General features: G+C 37.6%; 1 pseudogene; it reads left to right on the top strand.

Annotated features, from left to right (window-relative positions):
• The first annotated feature begins 26,406 nt into the window (after positions 1-26,406).
• On the top strand, positions 26,407-27,157 carry LOC150004427 (chloride intracellular channel protein 4 pseudogene; annotated as a pseudogene).
• The last annotated feature ends 543 nt before the right edge of the window (positions 27,158-27,700 follow it).

Below are 27,700 nucleotides of genomic sequence, written 5' to 3'. Positions count from 1 at the left end.
TTCCATGAAGGTGGGCAAAAGAAGGCTGCCAAAAGTAGGGAAAGCCACTGGAGCCCCTGTGTTTCAGGCACAGAGGGGTGACCAACCTGAAGGGTTTCAGAGAGGCTTTCTGAGATGTGCAGAGAATTATTGAAAGCTGCATACTGTGGGGGTGGGGGTGGGTGGGGGACAGTCAGGCATGGGCCACACAGGCAGGTAAATCTGGGTTCCCACTCCAGAGAGATCACTAAGATCACTAGTTGACTCTAAGACTTTGGGACCTTACCCAGCCACTCAGAATGTGTGTGGCCTCATCTATAAAATCATGGGTAATAGTAAGTGCCTGCAAAAGTCAATGCAAGGACTAGAAATATTTATGCAGTGCCTAGTTGAGTGGTAGTATTAGGAGGAAATCTGTGTTCTTCTAACCTGGTATCTCTATGGGTGTGTGTATTTGTGTGCCCAGGGAGAGCTTCTATCCAGTCTGAGCCTGCACAGTAAATTTACTGACCAGTCACTGGGGTATAAACACAAGATGGTTTTGTGTCTCTGTAAGTATGACTTTAACTATATTCTGTTAAATTTTCCTGTCTTGCTTTTTAATGAACTCTTGGAAAGATTGTATTACCTTCTAGTTACTTTTAGTTGTTAAAATCTGACTCATTTTATTTATTTTGAAAAGTAAGAATATAAAAGTCAACTCACTAAAAAGCCTCAATTTTAGTTTAAATCTTATTCCTTCCATTCTCCTCCCTAAAGGCATAAGCAGGGGCATCATCTACTAGTCCTGGAGGAGGAGGAACACTACTTGTCTTACAGATATCTCCTCTTCCCTCCCACTTTAAGGCCAGCTCCTGCTGTGTCTGTGTTGGGGGGTTAGGGGAAAGAGCAGGAAAGAGGTACATGTCTTTTTACTTACCTGGCCACTATTCTAGTTCTCTCTGTGGTGCTGCTCTGGAAATCATTTATTGGTTTTCCCCCTATTGGTAAGGTATTATTTTTCTCTGGCTTCAACCTGCTTTCAAGGATTTTTCTTTATCTTAGTTCTTCATTTAATTTCTTTGAGTGTATCCTGTTTTGGATTCACTCAGCTTCTTCAATTTGTATATTTATTATTAACAAATTTGGAATGTTTCGGTTACTATTCTTTCAAGGAATTTTTTGGCCTTGTTTTCTCTGTTTCTCAGACTTTCGTTGTTTGAATGTTATCTCTTATGTTATAGTCCCAAAGGTCTTTGACATTCTGTTGTTCAGATTGGGTAATTTTCTGGTCAGTGATTCTTTCCTCCATCCCTTCCATTCTGCTCTTTGTTGTTGTTGTTGTTACTGTATTTTCAGTAACATCCACTGAGCTTTTTTGTTTTGTTTTGTTTTATTACTGTATTTTTCAGCTCAAAATTTCCCTTAGGTTCTTTATATCTTCTATTTCTTTGCTGCAACTTTTTACTTACATCAAGCATGTTTGTAATTATTTATTGAAATATTTGTATAATGATTATTTAAAAATCTTGGTCAGAAAATTCTAATATTTTTTGTTATGTTGGTGCTGGTATATATTGACTGTCATTTATTCTGTGTAGAAGGAGGTAATTGAGATAACATGATCAGCAGTTGACCCTCAAGCTGGACCAGGGCAGTGAGAGGCTCTCTTCCTCCCCTGTCCTTGGAATGTATGCACTGCCCACTATTTCCACATTGGGTGCTATTTTCAAAGATACTGCCTCAACAGAGCAATATATGATGTTGAGATCATCTAGACTAAACATGTGCCTGAACCCAGTTAAGGCCTCCAATGTAAATTCTATTTTTTTAAAAAAATATTTTATTTATTTAACAGGATGTGTGTGTGAGAGAAACATTAGTTGCCTCTCACAAGCCCCCAACTGGTGACCCGGTGGCAACCCGGGCATGTGTCCCAACGATGAATCAAACTGGCAACCCTTCCCTCTGAAAAACGAGGCCCAGTCCATCCAGCTGCACCAATCAAGACTAAACTTTTAAGATTCTGGTGGGCAGTGCGGAGATCTACTCATCTTGAGGCCACCAAAAACAAGTCTGGTGTATAAGTTCCCTTGCTTAATAAATCTGCCACCCACCAACCTAGAATGGTCTGTTTCTTGGGTGTCCCCTTGCCTTCTGTGTAGGAGGTCAGTTTGTGAACCAACATTCAGTTTGAGATCTTTCTTATTCTTGGTATGATAAATGGTTTTCAGTTGAAACCTGGACATTTTCATATTACAGTGTGAGATTCTGGATTTTATTTAAACCTTCTTTTTGAGCTAGCTTTCTTTAATACTACTCTGGGAGGAGAAAAAACAGTGTCCCTCATTAGTGTCTGGTGAAAATATAAGTTCAGGTTCTCCATCTGGCCTCTGTGGTCAGTGAGTAGGAGACTCACTACTGCTGATAGGCGTGAGAGTTCCTGCTCCGATGTAGACCTCACTCACACTACAGTGAGGGGAAGTTTGCTTCATTATCGCTGGGCAACTGTGAAAATTCTGACTCTCTATTAAGCCTCCTCTAACCGCACTGTAGTGGGAGAGAGGGCACCCTGTTACTCCCCAGTGTGGCTGGAAGTCCTGGCTCCCCATGTTGTCTCCACTAACATGGTGGGTAGGAGAGACTAGTTATAAGCTGGTAGTGAAAAGTCCTGGCTTCCTACTTGACCTTTTGACACCATGACAGCCTTGAGAGATTAGGAGTGTAGACTTCACACTTGACCTTTGCTTGTGGGGTTGGTCATTATTTTTTTCCCTTGAGGTTTTGGCTGGAGTATAGTGGTTATTTTCTAAAAGTTTTCTGTCTTGCTAGGTTGCCCCTTTATTGGTCCTTTGGCTAGAGAGAGCAGGTATTTGTCATTTTATCTGTGCTTCTTGACATTAAAGTATTGTTAGCCTCTTCAACTTGAAGTCTGGGTATGTGAAGCAAAAAGAAAACCCAGGGAACTCAACACAGTGTTGTTCCTTAGGTTCTAAGATCTCTAGCCAGTGTACCCTCTTCTCACTATCTTCAGTCTTCCTGTGTTTGTCTTATATATAATGTCCAGGGGTTTTTATTGTACTTAGCAGGAGAAATAAGGAAAAGTTTGTTTACTCCAGTATTCTGCAAGTAAAAGTTTCTGGACTAAATTTATCTATCTATCTATCTATCTATCTATTTAGTTAGTTAGTCTTCACTTGAGAATTATTTTATTGATTTTAGAGAATAAGGAAGGGAGAGAAAGAGAGAGAGCGAGGAGAAAGAAACATCAATCGGTTGCCTCCCACACGCACCCCAACTGGAGATTAAATCTGCGAACTTTTGGTATATGGGTGCTCCAACAAACTGAGCTACGTGGCTAGGGCTAGCCTAAATTTATTTTATCCATTTTCTTTTAGGATCATCTTTTCTTTGAGTGCCTTTCTTTTGTTTTTCAATTAATGATCTAATTTATATAATAACAATAATAAAGTAATAATGAACACTGACACATGTTTTTTATTTGCAAGTACATGACATAAAGTCCTGATCAGCTGTATTGGGTAGTTCTTTTATATTACAGATGCACAAATAAGGGACAGAGCAGTCACAGAAATCACCCAAAATCTCATAGCTTGTACACAGCAGAGCTGGGATTCAAACCCAGGCAGTTTGACTCCAGAATCCATGCTTTATTTTTTGTTCATCATTGAACCTCTAGCATCTACACTGACATGTAGCAAATGCTTTATAGATAGTTGTTGAGTGAAATAATTGTAACACTGCTATGGGAAATTCTGTTCCTTGGATTCAGTTTTCTCATTGGGTTCATCACATCTTCATGCCCTTTTCCCTCTTTTTACCCCCTTAGTTCAAAATGTTTGCACAATTTCCATGACATTTCTTTTTGTCTTAAATTTAGGTAACTCTGTCCAGAGGTATTTATTTGGATACATTGTAAGTGTTTTGTTTTTTCATAATTTCCTGCTCATCATTTCTAGACCTGATTATCTTCCTTATGAGTTACTGTGTGACAGCTGAGTGTTTCATGTTCATCTAAGTGGAGTCTGAGGGCCTCCAAATGTAAAGAAGAGAGAGCTCTGTTGAAACTGTATGTGGTTTGTCCTATGTTGGATTCACTGCGACTAGTTATGGGGCCTTCCTACTCCTCTGGATAAGAACTATGGGCTTCACATCTCGTCTAGTGTGAAGCTTTGAAGAATTTCCATTGGAGAAAGCTTTGTTGTTTACTTCTTTATTTTCACCCAAAACTTTCTTGTAGCAACTGCTACTACTCCCTGATACTCAACTCCTATGGTTTTTTTTTTTTTAAATATAATACATACACATAAAATTAAATATTTATTTAACTTGGGTTTTTTACCTAGGTTAATTTATATGTCAAGCTGCTTATTTGATTTCTTGACATGAATGTTTAATTTTCTCTATATCAAAAATTTATAGTCCTGGCATTACATTTGGATTCTTCATCCTTTCCTCATTTTTGCTTTTTAATACAGCAATTTAATGCAGTTCTATTTAAGAAATCTTCACCTAACCAACACTCACTGACTGGACCAAAGTTTTTCTGGGAAGTAAGCAAGATGGCTAGGCAGAAAATGCACCTTGATGCTTCATGAGACCCAGTTTTATGTGCAGAGGTGGGAATATAATGTTCTTTCTGTCAACAGATGGCTCATGTAAATGTTTGGATCACCAGGTTTGAGATCAGACCTTGGAGGCCAGTTCAACTCCATCCAATGCTTCTCACAAGCTCTGCTGTCCCACATACACAGAAAACAGGTATACTTGGTATATCCATGTTGCTTACCAAGAAGGAAGCAGACCATTTTAAGGTCAACATAGATGATCCAACTGTGCTTGTGATATTGTAACAGATCAATAACTCTCTTTATGTCTTCATATACTTCATGAAAACAAACTAAACGGCCAATTGGAACTGCACCAAATAAATTGCCATAGTGGAGGAGGACACACTTGAAGTTTTGCTTGAGATATCAATGAACAGTCTCCATTCAGTTGCATTATAGATTGGCATTCCCAATTCTTCCATTAAACCATGTATGTTATGGCAATACACAAAGCCACAGTCACTTTTAAAGTACTGTGGAAATACACTTTCTCTTGATTGAAAGTAGGATACCTTCGCTCCTTTTCCAAGCAAGTTTTTCTCATGTAGTCTTGATGCTAGGAGTTCTGAAGCCTTTTTGGATAGTCCCGAATCTGGTGCCAAATCATTTAACTCATGCTGATCAAATCCTTTATGAACTGAGTCATCTTAAATTTCAAAATCTTCATTGTTGCTGTCACTTAGTTCTTCACCATACTCCTGTTTTTCAAAAGAGGGTAGTTCAATGAAAACTGGCACTGGAATTTCAGCTGAATGAGACACTGGGTGTATAGCTGATGGTAGACTAGGATACTCTATTTTACACTTATTTTTCTTGTTATATCCTGACATTTTCACTATACAAAAGTAACAGTTACTTGAATGATTTCTGGGTTCTTGCCAAACCATAGGTACACCAAATGGCAATTGATCATGTGTTCCCTTTGTCCACATCCGTAAACTCTTGATACACTGCTTGCACACCGTGTGAGGGGCCCAAGACTTATCTTGATCACCAAATTTTACTTTAAAATATGCAGAATAGGCTTGCCTGACAAATGTGCTGATGTTTGTCATTTGATTGGGAATGGTGAAACTGTCTCAGATATAACAAAATGAATCAGGGTTGTTTAGGCACTTACGACAAGAAATAGCAGAGGCATCATCTGAAAGAAAGGAAATAAGTATGTATGTTACTAAAAAAATAAATTCTGCTAACTCCTTGTATACAGACAAGAACTCAGACTACACTTCGGAATATGATTCACTATATAGAGCGGCACACAACCTCTCACCACACTGTCTCATGTATAACTGAATAGCCTAGACAAGTATGAACCTGTCTCTGGTCTCCAAGGTCATCCCCCACCACTCCCCACTCAAGGGAGGTTTGCATTCAGCCAATGGGAGAGCACTAGTGCTTCCCTCTATCCAGGTTCAATCCAGCCTAGAGTGGTTGCATTAAGATAAGCTATGGAGAAAAACTTGATGTGATAGAAGAAAAACACCTGCAGATTTGAAATCAGCATTCCCGTTTAAGTCTAAAACAGCTGAAAAATCGAACACAACAGAAATATTGTTAAAAATTGTTCCCCAGTGCTATATGTGTGGGGGTCTGTTTTTGGACTTTCCATTCTGTTCAAATGATCTAAAATGAACCAATATCACACTGTCTTTGAATTATGGTGTTGAATTTTGGTAGTACGAGTCCTTCATCTTTGTTCTACTTACTCTAGGTCTTTTGCTTTTTCGGTATAAATTGTAGCATCCAGTTGGGAAATTTCATTGAGGTTGTGTGAAATCTATAAATCGATTTGGGGAGAATCAACATTCTACCAATATTGATCTTCCAGTCCATGAATATATTTCTACATTTATTTAAGTCTTCTTTGACTTCTCTCATCAGTATTTTTAATTTTTTAGTACTTAAATGTTTCACATATTTTGTTAGATTTATCCTTAAATATTCTATGTTTTCTGATGTTTTATAAATATTACTATATTTTAAATTTGAATTTCTAATTGTTGCTAGTTTATAGAACTATAATTGCCTTAAAATTAATCTTGTATCCTGCGGCTTTGTAATTTTACTTATTAGTTTTAGTAGGGTTTTTCTTTTTAGGTTATTTTTTGAGATTTTGTTTATAGATAATTATATCTTTTGTAAATAAAGATGGCTTTATTTCTTTTTTCAAATGTGTAGACTTTTCATTTATTATTCTTGCTTTACTGCATTGGCTAAGACTGTCTATATAGTAGTTGAAAAGAAAAAGCATATGTGTTTTTCTTCTTTCTCTTGTCACATAACTCATTGGCAAGTCATCTCCTGAAAGGACAAATGGACATTTGTGTTTCTAAGATCTGCCTCCATTACATCCCACCATTAGAGGCAATCAAAACCTTCATTTGATAAAGGAGACATGCTTGGGCTCAGGTTGTTACCAAAAAGCCCTGAGGAACTGGGAATGACTTTCAAAGGAAATAAAAGCCCGCAAGATAAAAGGCCTGGTATCATGGTTGGTTGTGTGGTCCACAGCAATCTTTCCAGGGAAGGAACGAAGGTTGTTTTCCTGAAAGATGGCTAGAAGGGACCTTAAGGCACAATGAAAAACCAGAAAGACTTGGAAAGTACAGGTGTGTATAGGCAAGGCTGAATGCCAGGTATGTGGCCCAGCTTTTGTGCCCTGAAGAGCAGACTGAAGGTCACCCTAAATGTTCCTTGGGTAAGTTCCAGCAAAGCAGAACTAAAGATCATAAGTGATCATTTGCTGCTCTTGTTGTGTTTATGCAAATGAACAGGATAAATTAAAAATGGACTTAATGTAGTCCCTTTAAAGACCAGGAGGGTAATCTTAGGGAGAAAAATCATTATTCAAGGAAAATCACAATGATCAGTGGTAGACTAAAAAGTAGTGCAGCTAACCATCTTTAAAGTTTCTTTTCATTTAAAATATGGTTTCACTTGAAAATTAAACCATGTCTGTGATATCATCAAAGATATTCAAGTTGCAGGCAAGTAGAATGTCAAGTGCCTTGCAACTGGATGTCTTCCCAATAAGACAGTCTTACAGATTTAGAGATTTGTTTGTGGGTTATGTCACATAAATTAACATGTGTTTTCTGTTTTCAAAGGGCATAAGCCTATGACCACATTACCTGAGTGATTGTCTGTATATATAAGCCTCACTTAATCCTCTCTGCAGCGCTGCCTCCTGAGACTCAACGGTTTGGCTGAACTAAGTGGCTGGGTTGGTGAAGAATGGGGTGGTCTGTGGGCTTCACTTTCAAACTGGTTTCTCTTTTCTATCCTAATGGCTTGGACAGAAAGGACCCAGAGGTCTGAGAGGGGGGAAACCTAAACTATTTCCCTCAGCCCAAACTAAGTATAATTGGCAAAGGGGTTTTGGACAGGTGAGATGTGCCTAGCACACCTTCCTCCAAAGAAGCCCTTTTTTTCTTTTTTTGTTCCCTTAATGTGGAACATTGAAAAATTAATCCCTGCCTTTTGTCAACTAGTAGTTATGGATTGAATGATGCCTTTTAACCCTTTTTGCCAAATCTGTTGCCCCTAGAACACAACAAGGATGCCAGCCTGTTAAACCAAGCACGCCGTTGTCTGGGGACAGCCAACTGACCTGGAGTCTGCACGATCCTTCCCCATGTGGGAAGGCCACTCTCCCCTCCACACCCCCACTATTATTAGGGATTTCTGGACCCAAGGGTAGGTAGGATGATGACCATGTCCAGCTTGAAGCAGCTAGAAGAGCTTGAGACCTTCGCCCATTGTCCTCTACAAGATTACAAAGGGTCTTAATATCTGAGAGGGAAGGATAGTTATTTTTTACGAACCATGGGTATGGACTTGGGGGGGGTATTGCTGGGGGAGGGAGATGCTGGGTGGAGGGGAGTAAAGGGGAGAAAGTTGGAACTATTGTAATAATATAATCAATAAAATACATTTAAAAAATAAAATTGTAATGTAAAAAAACAAAAAACAAAAAACTTCATTTGAGAAAGGAGTAGAATGAATTTTGTTGGTTTGTAAACTGAAAAAGCGAGTGACTCTACAGTTGTGATGGCTATTTATCCTGGAATGGACCTCCAGTAATATGGGTCCCAAATGGATAAACCCTAAATGTGTTTGGGGCAGCAGGGCTCAGAGGAGAATTGTCAGTACTCTTGTAACTAAAAGGATTGGATGCTTAGGCTAAAAGATGGTAATTATAGTAGAAACTTTTTGAATCAGCTGTGGCTTTGAAGAAATGGAGGCATAGAGAGGCAGCATTTACCTTCAAAATCCCTACCAGCCTGTTCTAGGAAATAGGGAAACTCAGCATTTGTTCTGGACAGAGAGAGAATAGCATTTGGTGGCCATCCTGGGTGGCAGAATATGATAAACCCAGTGGCAGTGTATAAAAGACCCCAGGTCTCTTGACCACTTGGTAGTAGATGTCCAAAGGAACTTTTTTGAGACTATGTAAGAGCCTAGAGTTCTTTGGTGATCCAAAAAAGTGTTAAGAGAGAGTCCCTAAGTGGCTGAAATTGTACTTCTTGCCACTATCATATATTGAGAGTCAAATTAGTTTCAATATAATTGGGGAAGCAAATGAAAAGTACTTAAATTCTAAGTTTTAAGGGTTTGTTTATATTGCTTACAATGAATTGAGGTCAAATTATAGAAACTTTTGAAAATCAGCTGGCCATGGCCGCTATAGCTCAGTGAATTGAGCGCAGGACTGCAAACCACAAGGTAACCGGTTCAATTCCCCATCAGGGCATACCTGGGTTGCCAAGTCTCCAGCTGGGGATGTGCAAGAGTAGGTTTACACAACTATGTTTCTCTCCCTTTCTCCCTTCCTTACTCTCTCTATAAAAATAAAATAATTAATAAATGTAAAAAAAAAATTATACTGAAGTGTTTGAACTGAATTCTCTATAGGCAAGGCAGAATCATTAAATGTTTTTGAAAAATAAAACAATAAACTTGTAAAATACTCCAAAGAGCAACTGTATACTAGTGTTATAATATCTTCATAGGTGAAAAAACTTACAGTGTATGAAGATCTATGAGGCTAAGACAGGTAAGTCCTATGCTGGAATGACAAGTCAATTAGTCTGTTTGCAGTGGAGTAGAAAGTAAGATATAAAGCTTTAAGAGAACTTTCCCACAATTAATTAAAAACAATTCAAAGATATGAACATATTTTCACTTTTTTTTAATCATACTAAAATGCATTTCAGTGGATATTTTTTTAGCATTATCAAGGGAATAGATTTATTGTTCATGCAGAGGGCGGCAGCCCCATTTACCAGGGAGAAACTATTTAAGAACCCATGGTCTTGGGCTGTTTCCAAGGCATTGTAAAATTATTTTATAGTGTCTGGTTTAAAGCTTCTTGTTATTGCAGTTTAGGAACAAAATTTATCTTGTACACATTCTGTTCAAAACAGAATTTTTTCCTCTGTTAAACATAGATAAAGAATGCAACAGTGTGCATTTCATAGCATTAGTTCACTTTGATATTAGAAGAAAATGGGAACTACTGCCTTTAATGATGAGGTTCATGGCAGAAGAGGACACAAATCAAACATACATTTGAAAGTGTAATTTGCTTTTGTCTTGAGTATTTTAATGAGGGTAGCAGTTAGTTCTCAGAAATATGGTGAGCATGAAACTAGACACATACAAGCCAGTAGGCAAATTGGAGACACCTTCTCACCATGATTCCCCTCCCCTTCTCAATACTATATGATCGGAAGGAAACACCCAGCTGTTCCTGGAGAAGAAAGATTTTTTGGGGGTGGGGGTGATGGGGTACTGCCCCTGGTACTGACAGAAAAGAATCTCAGGTTGAGGAACTGAGAACGAAGATAGTGATTTAAACTCACACATAATCCTCTCCCACCAGCTCAGTGCAGAGTGAACAGGAGAAAAAACTCCAAAGCCCAGCTTCTCCCTGGGGAGAGAAAAAGTTGGATTATGTATCCACTGTTCCAGCTTTTATTGAATGGGGGCTGACTGAAGGAATGGCTTCTGTTTCACCTGTCTTGGAGCACAATGTGCCCAGTATACTTTAAATGCCTGAAGATTAACAGTAACAAAAGTGAAGATTTAGACCAATATGCAATCACCATCCAGACCCCAGCACCAACTCAGTTATATCATTGGCAAGGCTTTCAGCCCCCGGCTTACTGCTGGGGAAGGAAAGAAGATTGAAACTAACCCCTAACATTTAGACTTTTCAGGTGGCTGCCAGAGACTGGCTTATTTTTAAAAGTATCAGACTGTAGATGGGATCTGGCATACTATAGATGTCTGGAAACTACCGAGAAAAAAACAAAAACAAAAACAAAACAAAAAAAGGTAGAGGTTTGCCTTTGCTTCAGCAAATCCATTGTATAGCTGACAGACACCAGAGGGAGCAAGAGATTATGAACTCCTGAAGGAAAAAGGAAACTGGAAAAATCCCTGTAGCTGAGAGCACAAGTCCAAAGAGGATGCAGAGGCAGAGGAGGCTTTTAAGAAGCCTCTGGAATCTCTTACCAGACTGACCGGTGAGGGTCTTCCCCTATATGAGGTCTGTCTGTGAAGACTGGCAGAGGTGACTTTTTTTTTTAGTGAGCAGATATCAACACAAAGAGTCAAAGAAAATGAAGAAACAAGGAAACATTCTCCAAATGAACAAGACAAAGCTCCAGAAACTGATCTAACAAAATGGTGATGTATGAATTACCTTTTAAAGAATTGAAAATAACTGTCATAAATAATGTGTAAACAAAATGAAAACTTCAACAGAGATATATGAAATATTAAAAAGAACCAAATAGAAATCATGGAGCTGAATAATACAATAATTAATCTTAAAAATTCACTAGAGATTAGATTAAGCAGATTAGATCAAGCAGGAAAAAAAAGTGAACTTGAAAACAAGCTTTTTGAAATTATCCAGTCATAGGAGCAATAAGGAAAAAGAATGAAAAAGAGTGAATGAAGCTTAAGGGACTATGGGACTATATCAATCAGATCGATGTACCCATTACAGGGATCCCAGAAAGATGACAGAGAGAGAGGGAGAAAGAACAGTGAGCTTGTTCAAAGAAATAATGGACAGAAACTTCCAATCTGGGTAAAGAAATGAGCATCCAGTTCCAAAAATCCCAATGGACCTCAAAAGAGATGAGTCTAAATGAATTCACACTGATAAATGTTACAATCAAATTGTGAAAAATCAGACAAAAAGAGAACTTGAAAGCAGCAAGAGAAAAGTGGTTTGTCAAATACAGGGGAACCCTCATCCACCTTAGCACTATCAGCAGATTTCTCAGCAGGAACTTCGAAAACCAGAAGGAAATGGAGTGTTGTTTCCAAACTACTGAAAGAAATTGCCAACCAAGAAAATAATGACTAGCAAAACTGTTAATCAGGTATAAATGAGAATTAAAGACCTTCCCAGACAAACAAAAGCTGAAGGAGTTTGTCATCACTAGACCTGCCTTACAAAAAATGTTAAAGGAGTTCTTCAAGTCAAAATAAAATAATGCTAAATAGGAGCATGAAAGCATATGAAAGCTTGGTAAATACAGACAAATACAGAATATTGTAGCACTGTAATGGTGGTGTGCAAGCCACTTACAATTTTAGCATAAAAGTTGAAAGACAAAAGTATTAAAATAACTATAACTATAAATATATGTTAGTGGATACACAAAATAAAAAAATCAATAATACAAAATGTATGTGAGAAGTAAAATTGTAGAGTTGTATACAATTGAAGTTAAGTAGTTATCAGCTTAAAATAGGCTGTTATAATTATGAGGCATTACATGTAAGCTACATTGTAACCACAAGGAAAATACACAGAGAAGATATACAAAAGAAAAAGAAAGTATTCAAAACATATCACTACAAAAAAATCAAAATACAAAAGAAGGCAGCAAAGGAGAGAGACTAAAGAACTATAAGACGGATATAATGTAATTTACAAATTGGCAATAAGTTCTTCTCTATTAATAATTACTTTAAATATAAGTGGATTAAAATTTTCAATTAAAATACATGGAGGGACAGGATGGATTCAAAAAACAAAACACAACACTATGCTGTTTACAAGAGACTCACTTTAGATTTCAGAACACACTTGAGTTGGAAATAAAAAGATTGAAAAAGATATTCCATGCAAATATAACCAAAGAGAGCAAGGGTAGTTCATACTTATATTGAACTTAATAGACTTTAAGTTAAAAGCTCACAAAAGATGAACAAGGATATCATATAAAAATAAAAGGACCAAGAAGTTATAACAATTATATATCCACCAAACACCAGAGCCCCTACATACATAAAACAAACATTAACAAAACTGAAGAGAGAAATATTCAGCAATACAAAAATGGTAGAAGACTTTAATACTTCACTTTCAATAACAGAACATCTTGACAAAAAATCGTTAAGAAATAGCAGACTGAAAAAACACTACATATCAAAGAAAAAAAATTCAAAAAGAAAAAAATTTTAAAAATCGAAATAAAAAAAAATTTTAGAGACACTATATGTCAAATGACCCTAGCAGGTATATTCAGAACAATCCACCCAATGACAACAGAATACAGATTCTTCTGAAAAACACATGTAACATTTTCAAGGATAGATCACATTCTGGGTCACAAAATAAGCTTTAACAAATTTAAGAACATTGAAATAATACCTAATATCTTTTCAAACCACAACGGAATGAAACTAGATATAATAGCAAAAAGAACATGCAAAATTTACAAATATGTGGAAGTCAAACAATACAACTAATGCATCAAAAAATTGAAAGAAGAATTAGAACATATCTTGAGACAAACAAAATTGAAAACACAATACACCAATTTTTATGGTATGCAACAAAAGCAGTACCAAAAGAGTTTATACTAACAAACACCCACATTAAAAAAGAAGAAAGACAGGAAGAAGATGGCGGCGGAGTAGGTAGCAGTGTTGTCTGCTTGCTCCCATTGTGGAAGGACTTGGAGTACAAACACATAGTGGAGTGAGAGAGTGCAGATTTCAGATAGGGTGAACAGGAGAGGGAGTGTGGGAACAGCATGAAAGAGAGCAGAGCTCAGCCCGAGCTCAAGGGAAGTCACTGGGCTTCCCAGCCCGGTGGCTCTGCTGCACCGCACCTGAAAGGGGCAGCTGCTGACTGGCTCATTAGCCATGATCTGCTTGGAAACCTCCCCCTGCCATAGGTGCCCTGACCAGCAAGGTCCCACAGGGAGTCAGCAAGAAGGATTGGTTGAAACAGCTGGAGACGTGGGAAGACAGTGAACAGCCCAGACTGTGAGAAACTGTATGAACTGAGTCTAGATGGGGACTCCCTTTGTTGGCAACCCTGGGCTGGAAACCCTGCACCCCAGGAGCTCACACCAAACAAAAAAGCAGAACTGAGCAAGGGACAGGGGCCCATATGGGAAAGCTATGATGGAACCTCAGACTCGGTAGGGACCCCAGGCAGGCAAGCGGCACATGCAAGCACACAACAAGGTTCTGCCAGGCAGGGATGCAAGCCGGTGCTGCAGCTTGAAGGCAACACAGAGACTTTTTTGGAGGAGGAGTGGAGACAGGACCCAAGGCTGGGCAGATACTATGGGCATGGGCACTGGATCACCAGTAGAACAGTGTTGCTAGACAATCCTGAGGAGAGCTGGAGGGTGTCAAAGGACCCAGGGGGTGGGGTGGGACTCAACTAAGTGCGGTTCACAGCAGAGAGCTGCTGCAGACCCACGAGTGAGAGAATAGCAGCCTCGGAATCCAGCTAGATCTTTTCATAGCCAGCCAGCCAGAAAAGGAGATTTAAAGCCCATGGAATTTTACAGGGGAGGATCCAGAAAAAGAAGACAGTGCCCAAAGGTTGTACTGAGCAAAATTCTTTCTTTAATCTGTTTCCTACCTTCTCTCCCTCCTATTCTTCTTCTTTAATTTTTTATTGTTTCTCTGTTTTGTTTATTCTCCCTCTGGCACTAAATATATAGCACATAACTGCTATATAAACCTAATACTATACACTTCCACTTTCTCACTTCATTCTGCATTCTTCCTTCCCTTTTTCAACATAAAATGTAAATATTACTTACTGTCTTGCACAGACTTGACCCTACTTGCTACTATTATTATTCAACCATCTTCCCTACCAAAAATCACATTTCTTTCTGTTAAAACAACTCTTATCTGTTTTCATATAGTATAATAGTCTTAACCTTTCTACATCTATATTAATACTGGCTTATTTGCTGTTGATAGTGTGACTGTGGGTGGGGGATATTTTTGAGGGTGTGGGTTTCTTGCCTGGGTTGTGTGTTTATATTTTAGCACCATATTCACAAAAGAACTCAAGACAAGATGGGCAGGGTGACTCTAGATCAACTAGCCAGAGGGAAGGTTCTACCAAAGAGTAACTTAAATACAACCAGACAACTTAAACAAATGGCATGAAGGGCATCCCAAAAGTATCAAACTCAGGAGATCGAAGAGACTGCACCACTAAATCCCCCAGGTCTGCTATACAGAATCTCATACCATGAAGGCGGGAAAACAAAGCAGACAAATCTAAGATACAAAAACAAACAAGAAGCATCCAACATGGGGAGACACAGAAACAACCTCCCAATGAAAGGAAAAGAGGAATCCCCAGAAAGATAGCTAGATGAAACAGAGGTAAGCAAACTATCAGATATGAAATTCAAAACAATGGTTATAAGGGAGCTCAATGAACTTGACAAACTCAGAGAAAACTACAATGAACTCCAGGGGTATTACAAAGAACTCCAGGGAAACTACAAGGAACTTATAGAGAACTACACCAGCATAAAAAAGGACATAGAAACTATCAATAAGAACCAGGAAGAAATGAAGAATACAATTTCTGAAGTTAAGAACACAGTAGAATCAATCAAAAGCAGGCTAAATGAAGCAGAGGATTGGATCAGTGAGTTAGAGGACAATGTAGGAAAAAAATCCCAGACAATACAACAAAATGAAAAAAGATTTTAAAAGAATGAAGAGGGTTTAAGAGAACTGCAGGACAACATGAAATGAAAAAAAAATCATATCACAGGGATACAAGAAGGAGAAGAAGAGGAGCATGGGATAGAAAAACTGATTGAAAAAGTAATGACAGAAAACTTTCCTAACTTGATGAGAGAAAAGTTATGCAAGTCCAGGAAGCACAGAGGGTTCCAATGAAGATGAACCCAAAAAGGCCCACTCGACGGCATATCGTAATTAAAGTGGCAACATTCAAAGACAAAGAGAGAATCCTAAAGGCAGCAAGAGAGAAGCAGCAAATAACATACACAGGAACTCCAATAACATTATCAATTGATTTCTCAACAAAAACACTATAAGCCAGAGGGGAATGGCAAAAAGTATTTCAAGCAATGAAAAACAAAGGCCTACAACCAAGACTACTCTACTAGCAAGGCTCTCTTTCAAAATGGAAGTGAAATACGAAGTTTCCCAGACAAAAGAAGACTAAAATAATACATCTCCACCAAACCAGCATTGCAAGAGATGCTAAAGGGAATGTTTTAAGAAAAAGTAGAAAAAGAGAGAGGGAGAGAAACACAGGTACAAACTGAAATGAATAAATACTTGTCAATAATAACCATAAATGTAAATGGATTAAATGCTCCAATCAAAAGACATAGGGTAGCAGAATAGATATGAAAACATGACCCACATATATGCTGTCTACAAGAGACAGACCTCAAACAAAAGATTTACACAGACTGAAATTGAAGGAATGGAAAAAAGTATTCCAAGCAAATGGATAGTTAAAAAAAGCTGGGGTAGCAATACTTATATCAGACAAAAAAGATTTCACAGCAAAACCTATAAAAATAGACAAAGAAGGTCATTTCATACTACTTAAGGGAACAATCCATCAAGAAGATATAATCCTGGTAAACATATATGCACCCAACATAGGTGCACCCAAATATATAAGGAAAATACTAGAAGACTACAAGAATATCAACAGCAACACACTCATAGTAGGGGACTTAAACACCCTTTATCAACAACAGACAGATCTTTGAAGCAAAGAAACACCAAGGATATTGAGGCATTGAACAACACTCTAGATCAAATGGACTTAATTAATATATATAGAACTTTTCACACCAAAGAAGCAAAATATACATTCCTTTTTAATGCAAATGGAACATTTTCAAAGATAGACCACATGGTAGGACACAAAACAAGCCTCAACAAATTCAAGAAAACTGAAATTATACCAAGCATCTTTTCAGACCACATGCCTTGAAACTAGAAATCAACCTCAAGGAAAAAACTCAAAAACATTCAAACTCATGGAAAATTAATAACATTATATTAAATAATGAATGGGTTAACAATGAAATCAAGAGGTTTCTGCAAACTAATGATAATGAACACACAACAGCCCAAAAATTATGGAACACAGCAAAAGCAGTCCTGAAAGGAAAGTTCATAGCAATACAGGCCTACATGAAAAAGATATAAAAATCTCAAATAAAAACTTAACCCTACAGCTATAAGAACTAGAACAACAACAACAACAAACAAAGCCCAGGGCGAGTAGAAAGAATGAAATCATCAAGATCAGAGCAGAATTAAGTGACATAGAGACTAAACAAACAATTCAAAAGGTCAACAAAAGTAGAAGATGGTTCTTTGAAAAGATAAACAAAATTGACAAGCTTTTAACCAGGCTCATCAAGAAAAAAAGAGAGAGGACCCAAATAAAAAAAAGCAGAAACAAAAGAGGACAAATAACAACTGATATCACAACAATACAAAGGATTGTAAGAGATTACAACAAACAACTCTATTGCAGAAAACATGACAACCTAGATGAAATGGACAAATTTCTAGAAACATACTGTCTTCCAAAACTGAAGCAAGAAGAATTAGAAAGCGTGAACAAACTGATAACAAAGAGTAAAATTGAAACAGTAATCAAAAAACTCCTGGCACACAAAAGCCCTGGATCACATGGCTTCACAGGCGAATTTTACAAAACATTTAGGGAAGAACTAACGCCTATCCTTCTCAGACTATTCCAAAAATTCAAGCAGAGGGAAAGCTCCCAAACTCTTTCTATGAAGCAAGTATTACCATAATTCCAAAACCAGGTCAAGACACAACAACAACAAAAAAAAGTACAGGCCAATATATCTGATGAACATAGATGTTGAAATTCTCAACAAAATAATGGCAAACAGGATCCAGCAACACATTAGAAAGATCATACACCACGATCAAGTGGGATTCATCCTGTGGATGCAAGGATGGTTTAATATTTGAAAATCAATAAGTGTAATACACCATATAAGCAAAATGAAAGACAAAAACCACATGATCATATCAATAGATGCAGAAAAAGCATTTGATAAAGTACAACACCCATTTATGATGAAAACACTCAGCAAAATGGGAATAGAGGGAGCATACCACAGCATAATTAAGGCTATATATGAGAAACCTGAAGCCAACATCATACTCAATGGGCAAAAGCTGAAAGCATTCCCCCTGAGATCAGGAACAAGACAAAGATATCCACTCTCTCTGCTCATATTCAACATAGTGTTTGAAGTTCTAGCCACAGCAATCTGACAAGAAAATAAAATAGAAGACATCCAAATTGGAAAGGAGGGAGTAAAACTGTCATTATTTGCAGATAACACGATAGTGTACATAGAAAATCCTATATAGACCCCCACTAAAAAACTACTCAACCTAATAAGTGAATTTGGCAAAATAGCAGGGTATGAAGTCAATATTCAGAAATTAAAGGCATTTCTGTACACCAACAATAAAATATCAGAGATAGAAACTAAAAAAAAAAAAAAAAAAAAATCCCATTTGCTATAACAGCAAAAAAATAATGTACCTAGGAATAAACTTAACCAAAGAGTTAAAAAGACCTGTACTCAGAAAACTACATAACACTGAAGAAAGAAATTATGGAAGATGCAAATAAATGGAAGCTAATTAATACCACATTCGTGGATGGGAAGAATCAACATCATTAAAATGTCCATACTACCCAAAGCAAGTTACAGATTCAACACAATCCCTATTAAAATACCAGTGACATTTCACAGACCTAGAACAAATACTTCAAAAATGTATATGGAACCAAAAAAAAAGACCTAGAATAGCCAAAGCAATCTTGAGACAGAAGAACACAGCAGGAGAAATTACAATACCTGACATCAAACTATACTACAAAGCCACTGTGATCAAGATAGTCTGGTACTGGCATAAGAACAGACATATAGATCAATGAAACAGAATAGAGAGCCCAGAAAAAACCCCAGTCTATATGGTCAATTAATATTTGACAAAAGAGGAAGGACCATAAAATGGAGTGAGAAGAGCCTCTTCAACAATTGGTGTTGGGAGAACTGGACATGGACATGCAAAAAAATGAAACTAGACCACCAATTTACACCATACACCAGAATAAACTCAAAATGGATCAAAGACTTAAATGTAAGCCGTGATACCATAAAAGTCCTAGAGAAAAACATAGGCAGGAAAATTTCAGATATCCCACGTAACAATATCTTCACGGATACATCCCTTAAAGCAAGAGAAATAAAGGAAAGAATAAACAAATGGGACTACATTAAACTAAAGAGTTTCTGCTCAGCAAAATAAAACATCAGCAAGATGAAAAGGGAACAAACAGCATGGGAAAACATATATGGGATACATCAGACAAGGGATTGATCTCCAAAATATATAAAGAACTTACACATCTCAACACCAAGAAGACAGACAACCCAATTTAAAAAATGGGCAAAGGACTTGAACAAACACTTCTCTGAGAAGGATACACAGAGGGTCCAGTCAGTAATCAAAACCTCCTAACAAAGTAAAGTTCAGGACCAGGTGGCTTCACTGGTGAATTCTACAAAACATTTTAAAAAGAATTAGCAACCACTCTTTTCAAACTTCCAAAAAATAAAGATGAGGGAAAACTTCCGATCTCATTTCATTAGGACAGTATTACCCTTAAACCAAAGCCCAAGAGATACTACAAAACAAACAAACAAAGAAACAAAAGAGTCAATATCCTTGACGGACACTCATGCAAAATCTTCAACAAAATAACAAAACAAATTCAACAACACATGATCATATACCATGATCAAGTGTGATTTGTCTCAGTGATGAATGTATGTTTCAACATACAAAAATCAGTTAATGTGATTACACCACACTAACAGAACAAACATTAAAAACTATTGGGATCATTCTAACAGATACCAAAAAAAGTATTTGATAGAATTTAACACACTCTCATGATAAAAACTTGCACTAAAATAGGAACAGAGAATTACTGCAACATAATAAAGGTCCTATATGAAAAACACATAGCTAACATAATACTCAATGGTGGAAGTTTGAGACATTTTTTTCTAAGATCCTGAACAAGGCAAGTATGTCCACTCTCACTACTTCTATTCAATATGGTATTGTGCATTCTAGCCAAAAAAATTAAGCAAGAAAAGACAAAAGGCATTAAAATAGAAAAGAATGAAGTAAAATTATTTCTGCCTAGAGTTGCATGATACTGTAGGAAGAAAATCCTAAAAATTCCCTACACAAAAAACTGTTAGAGCAAATAATAATAGTACAGTTGCAGGACTTAAAATCAACATACATAAATCAATTGCATTTTTTACACAAACAATAAACTATCTGAAAAGTAAATAAAGAAATCAATCTCTTTTACAATAGCATCAAAAATAATAAAATTCTTAGGTATAAACTCAGCCAAGGAAGTAAAAATTTATACATTGAAAATTATAAAATATTGTTGAAAGAAATTATGGAAGATGTACATAAATGTAAAGATATCTTGTATTCATAGATTAGAAGACTTAATATTGTTAAAATATGGACACTACCCAAAACAACCTACAGGCATAATGCAATTCCTAACAAAATACCAAGGGTATTTTAAAAAACAGAAACAGAAAAGACAATTCTAAAGTTCACATGAAACTACAAAGAACCCTGAATAACCAAAACAATCTTGAGAAAGAAGAACAAAGCTGGAGGCATCACAGTTTCTGATTTTAAAATATATTACAAAACTGTGGTAATTTAAACAATGTTGTCCTGATATAAAGATAAACACTTAAACCAACAGAACAAAATAAAGTCCAGAAATAAACCTGTGCATGCTTGGTCAACTGATCTTCAACAAGAATACTAAAAATATAAAATGGGGAAAGGATACTCTCTTTAACAAATGGTGTTAGGAAAACTAGACATCCACATACAAAAGTATAAAATTGGACCACTATATTACACCATATACAGAAATCAACTCAAGATGGGTTAAAGACTTGTAAAACTAAAATGAAACAGAGAAAAAGCTTTATGACATTGATCTTGGCAATGATTTTTGGATATAACACCAAAAGCACCAGTAACAGAAACAAAAACAAAGTGGGACTACATCTAACTTAAAAGCTTTCATACAACAAGAGAAATAATTAATAAGGTGAAAAGGCAACCTATAAAATGGTGGAAAGTATTTGCAAATCTTATCTTTTATAAGGGGCAATATTAAAAAAAACCATAAGAAACTCTTTACAGCTCAATAGCATGAAAACAAACAATCTGATTTTAAAAAACGGGCAAAAGACTTGAATAGACATTTATTCAAAGAAAATAAAACAAATGGACAACAGATATATGAGAAGGTGCTCCACACCACTAATAAACAGCAAAATGCAAATCATAACTATAATGATGACATCACCTCACACCTGTTACAATGGCTATCATAGAAACACAACAAGAGATAACAAGCATTGCTGATGTGGAGAAATTGGAAGACTTGTAAATCCTTGGTGGGAATATAAGATGGTATAGCCATTATGGAACACAGTAGGGAGATTCCTCAAAAAAAATTAGAAGTAGATTCTGTAATCCTACTTCTGGGTATTTAACCAAAAATTAAAGTCATAGTCTTGAAGTAATATTTGCACCCCTATGTACATTGCAACATTATTCACAACAGCCAAGACGTAGAAATAATCTAAATGTTCATTTATGGATAAGTGGGTAAACAAAACTTGATATATATGGTGGAAAAATAAAATCCTGCCATATGCAGCAACATGGATTAATCCTGAAGACATTATGCTAAGTGAAATAAGCCATTATAGAAGGACAAATACTGTATGATTCCACTTAGATATGAGGTATCTAAAATAGTCAAACTCAGAGAGGCAGAGAGTAGGATGGAGGTTCCCAGTGACTATGAGGAGAGGAGAATGGAGAGTTGCTGTGCAATGGATGTAAATTTTCAGTTATGCAAGATGAATATGTCTTATAGATCTACTGTACAACATTGTTCCAATGGTTAACAATGCTATATTAAATACTTGAAATTTTATGAAGAGGGTAAATCTAAAGTTAAGTGGTCTTACCACAATAAGAAAGGGTAATAACACCTTCCCATAGAGTCGTTTTGAGGATTAAGTGAATTAACTATATATACTGTAAAACTGCTTATAATTTGTAGAATATGCCATGTTGTTTACTGCTTTCATGTGTCTGCTGGAACCGTGAGCCTGGAATAGCAGTTTCCTTTTAATCTATACCTTTTTTTTTTATTGCCTGGCATGTGGCTGGTCTTCAATAACTTATTGAACTTATTGGTGAACTTATTGGTGAAGCCTGTCTAGGCCCAATAGATATTAGATAGATATGGTTACTTAATATCAAATGAATATCTGGAAACCAATAAATGTTAAATATATACTTGCTTTTTAAAATTACTATCTCCTTTTTCTGCTTAATTTTTATAATTCTCTTTTTAAGTGACTACTCATCCTTTTCTTATTAAAACTTTCCAAAGTCACTGGGAAAGGGAGAATAAAAAATTGCCAATACACAATCTACCAACTAAAGCAACAGGCAGGTTATTTTAAACATGAAATAACTGAGGGAATAAACTACTTATGAATCCTCTTTTAAAAATTGCTTGGCAATATGAAGTCAAGTCCAATAAGAAATGAGTCAAAATAAAGAATTAAGAATGGATAAAAAATATTTCACCCTTATTAATTTGTTATAGCAAAAATCAAAAGTTTTCTTATAAAAAAATCAAAACCAATCATAAAATGGAGTAGAGAGATTTCACTTCTGTCGTCGGCAGCCGTCCGTCTCGAGAGACGATGGTGTAGCTTCTTAAGAGTCTATCTGCACCGCCGAGAATGGCTGTGCAGTCCGACTCGGGAGTGACACGGTATCTGTCTCCTCCCGTGTTGAATCGACATCTTGTGATGACGCTGGAGTGTCCTCTCCAGTGAAGCTGAAGCTACAGAGCCTGGGCAGGGTGATATGGAGGGTCTGCTGTTGCCCATGCAGCAGACCCCCCCTCTCTTCGCAGCTGAAGGGTCCAAGGGAAAGACGGAGTCAATACAGCTTGGTTTCAGGTGCGCCGCAGGAGTTGCCGGTGTTGACTACAACGTCAAACAGCCTTAGGGACTCCGGCTCCGGATTTTCTGTCGGGGTTTACTCCCTTAGCCTTTCCCCTGAAGAGGTATGCCGCAAGGCGGCGGAGGTTTTTTGGAGTCAGAGTTTTCCTTCTCTGATGTGCCCTGACTGGAAGATCGAACCAGCGACACTTAGCTCGCAGGCCGACGCTCAATCCACTGAGCCAAACCAGCCAGGGGTAATTTCACTTATGACTCATACAAAAATATATAGAAATGAGCTTTATAAGAAATATACAAAGGCTATATGAAGAATATTTTATAATGCTATTTTGGAAACTAAGATTAAATCAAATGCAAAATATGTCTTATTTTGTACAGGAAAATTGGTTCTTAAAAAGATTAAATAGTTTGATGCAGTCCTATTTGGTTATTCTTTCCTTTATTTCCCTTACCCTACGAGATATATCAGTGAAAATCTTGCTACGTGGGATATCTGAAAATTTCCTGCCTATGTTTTCTTCTAGGACTTTTATGGTGTCATGTCTTATATTTAAGTCTTTTATCCATCTTGAGTTTATTCGGGTGTATGGTGTAATTTGGTGGTCTAGTTTCATTTTTTTGCATGTCCCTGTCCAGTTCTCTCACACCATTTGTTGAAGAAGCTATTTTTACTCCATTTTATGCTCCTTCCCCCTTTGTCAAATATTAACTGACCATGGAGACTTCGGTTTATTTCTGGGATCTTTATTCTCTTCCATTTGTCTATATTTCTCTTCTTATGTCAGTACTTGATTGTTTTATTACAGTGGCCTTGTAGTATAGTTTTATATCAGGTATTGTGATTCCTCTTACTGTGTTTTTCTTTCTCAAGATTGCTGAGGCTATTCGGGGTCTTATATGGCTCCATATGAATTTTTGAAATATTTGTTCTAAGTCTGTGAAATGTGCCATTGGTTCTGCTCAGTAAAAGAAAACATCAGCAAGATGAAAAGGGAACCAACTGTATTGGAAAACATATTTGCCCATAATACCTCAGACAAGGGTTTGACCTCCAAAATATATAGAGAACTTATACAACTCAACGCCAAGAAGACAGATAATCCAATTAAAATTGGCAAAGGACCTGGACAGACACTTCACCAAGGAGGATATGCAGAGGACCCAATAGGCACATGAAAGAATGCTTAACATCACTAGTCATCAGAGAGATACACATTAAAACCACAATGAGATACCACTTCACACTGGTCAGAATGGCCATCATTAACAAATCAACAAACAACGAATGCTGGCAAGGATGCGGAGAAGAGGGAATCATAGTGCACTGTTGGTGGGAATGCAGACTGGTGCAGCCACTATGGAAAATAGTAAGGAATTGCCTCAAAAAAACTAAAAATGGAACAGCCTTTTGAACCAGCATTCCATTGCTAGGATTATACCCAAAGAACACTGAAACACCAATTCAAAAGAACCTATGCACCCCTATGTTAATAGCAACACTATTTTCAATAACCAAGTGCTGGAAACAGCCTAAGTGCCCATCATTGGATGAGTGGATCAAAAAACTGTGGTATGTTTACACAATGGAATATTATACAGCAGAAAGAAAGAACACCTACATTTTGCTACAGCATTGATGGAACTTGAGAGTATTATGCTAAGTGAAATAAGCCAGGCAGCAAAAGATAAATATCATATGATCTCACCTAATACAGAAATACAATGAACAAAATGAACAAATGAGCAAAATAGAACCAGACATGTAAACAGGGAACAGACTGACAGTGACCAGAGGGGAGTGGAGAGGGATCTAGTCAAGGATCTAATGTAAATGACACATGGACATGGACAACTAAATGGGGTTGGACTGTGGGAGAGGGGGGAGGGGGTGGAACAAGGGAGAAAAAAGGGAGGGAAATGGGACAACTGTAATAGAAAAACAATAAAAAAGAAATTAAAAAATATTAAATAGTTGTATTGAGGTGTGACATGCAATAAACACTTATTTAAAGTATACTATTTGATAAGCTTTGAAATACTCACTCCTGGGACACCATTTGCCATAATCAAGACACAGATGTCAACAAAACCTAGAACTTTTCATATGCCTCTTTGTAGACCTTCCTTCTTGCTTCTTTTATCCCCAAGCAAAGAGACAGAATCTGCTTTCTGTCACTATAAATTAGATTTGAGTTTCTAGCACTTCCTATAAGTGAAATTACATATTGGGTTGGCCAAAAGTTTTTTTTTTTTTCTGTAAGATGGCTCTTGTAGTCCTCAGTTGTCTTTAATTTCAATCAAAACACTTTTGTTAGATTGTATTGTGACAGCTTCCATATCAGCATGCATTTAAAAAACATCAAAATTTGTGAATTTTTTTACACACAGGAGACTTCTGGCCAAGATGGATGCCTAGAACGACACGCTCCATCTCCCCCCACAACTAAGAAGGAATACAACTCCTGCAAAACTAGAAATAACCAGAAGCTTCAGAAAATAAATGGAAGTCCAACAGATTAATTTATAAAGAAGTGGTACTCATCCAGATGTGTAGGAGGGGCGAAGCTGGGGTGGAGAAGTCAAGCTGTGCTGGCGGCAGTGGCAGCAGCAGTGATGGCGGCAGGATGACGGTAAACACAAACACCCATATTTAAGGGGAGGTGAGAAGTGCCTGGGGAGCACCCTTGGCTACAGACTAGACCCTTCAGCTTGCAATTCCAATGCCAGGGAAGGCAGCCCCCATTGCCTTGGGCTGTGATGCCTGGAAGGGGTGGGGATGGAGGAAGAGGCTCCTGGTCTCTAAGCAGAGAGTGAATGGCAAGAATCCATCTTGGACCACCACTCACACAGAAAATGCCACAGCATGGTGAGAAGGGTCACCTAGTTGTGATGAGTGCATGGGGCTCCGCCCCTATAGCGTAGGAGTTGTGACAGCCTCACCCAGGAAGCAAAGGTAAACACAAAATGGTCAGGATGGCACACATCATGATAGAGATCCTGGTGACACATCTGACCAGACAGCAAGTATCTAATCTAACAAAGCAGCAGATAGGATATCTTTCTGGAGGTACAGTTCAGAGCTTTGGTTATACAAATGCTTAAAGACCTGGGAGACCCCGCCCCTGGGTCCTGCCCAGTGGTTTGAAGCAGCTCCTGCTGGGGCAGCCCCAGAGTTGTGCTGGAGGTGTGGGGTGGCGCTGAGGTCCCAGACTGAGGCGAGCTCTATGCAGGCACTGTCCTGGAAGGCACAGCGCAGCGGGAGGCCACTCCAGAGCAACCCCGGACCAGAAGCATCCGCCACTACCAGTGTCCGCAGAGATCACCGAGCTGGCCATGGCTTGTCGATGCTGCTGAATGGGCTGAAGGAGGAAGACAAAGAGCCCATCATTGAGCTCTTCATCAAGGCTGGCAGTGATGGTGAAAGCATAGGAAACTGCTCCTTTTCCCAGAGGCTCTTCATGATTCTTTGGCTCAAAAGAGTTGTATTTAGTGTCACAACTGTTGACCTGAAAAGGAAGCCTGTAGCCCTGCAGGACTTGGCTTCCGGGACCCACCCACCATTTATAACTTTCAACAATGAAGTCAAAACAGATGTAAATAAGATTGAAGAATTTCTTGAAGAAGTCTTATGCCCTCCCAAGTACTTAAAGCTTTCACCAAAACACCCAAAATCAAATACTGCTGGAATGGACATCTTTGCCAAATTCTCTGCATATATTAAGAATTCAAGGCCAGAGGCTAATGAAGCATCGGAGAGAGGTCTCTTGAAAACACTGCAGAAACTGGATGACTATCTGAATTCTCCCCTCCCTGATGAAATTGATGAGAATAGTATGGAGGACATTAAGTTTTCCTCACGTAAGTTTCTGGATGGCAATAAAATGACATTGGCTGATTGCAACCTGTTGCCCAAATTGCACTTTGTCAAGGTGGTGGCCAAAAAAATACCACAACTTTGATATTCCAAAAAGGATGAGTGGCATCTGGGGATACTTAATGAATGCTTACATTAGGGACGAGTTCACTAATACCTGTCCCAGCGATAGGAAGGTTGAAATAGCATATAGTGACATAGCCAAAAGACTTACCAAGTAAAATAGCATCTATGAGAGAGAAGTCTTCACATCTTTTCCTGATTAAGAATATGCTTTTCCTAACAGACTGAGTCTCTTCCTATAAAGTAGAAATTTTATTTTGCATGAACATGGCAGTTATTCAAGACTAGGATAAAGGGTAGATAAGCTATAGTAGCTCTCTTTAAATATACACTCCTAAGCAGTATTATTAAAATTTTTTTTACCCTGCCTACCTCCCCTACCTCATATCCCCTTCTCTTCTAATTTAGAGACACTTCACCACAAACTTTTTACTTTAGAGGCAGTTTGCCATTCTCTCGAGCCCTCACCATTGTGCCCATTTACTGTGTATAGACAGCAGGACTTCTGAGGTGCAATAGTTAACTGTTAAAATAGTAACCATGGCCTCATCAGTCAGCCCCAAACTGGTGCATAATGCATGGTACAAGGAATATTTATGTATTTTTGGAATTTTATAATATTTAGTAAAAGTATATGAAAAGATTGATACTGTATCAAAATACTGTACTCTGTTTCAGTTTAGTCTATCCTGAATATGTAT

Source organism: Furipterus horrens, unplaced genomic scaffold (genome assembly GCF_987537825.1).
Source record: "Furipterus horrens unplaced genomic scaffold, mFurHor1.1.pri manual_scaffold_7, whole genome shotgun sequence".
Classification (NCBI taxonomy): Eukaryota; Metazoa; Chordata; class Mammalia; order Chiroptera; family Furipteridae; genus Furipterus; species Furipterus horrens.
This window is presented reverse-complemented; position numbering and strand designations above follow the sequence as displayed.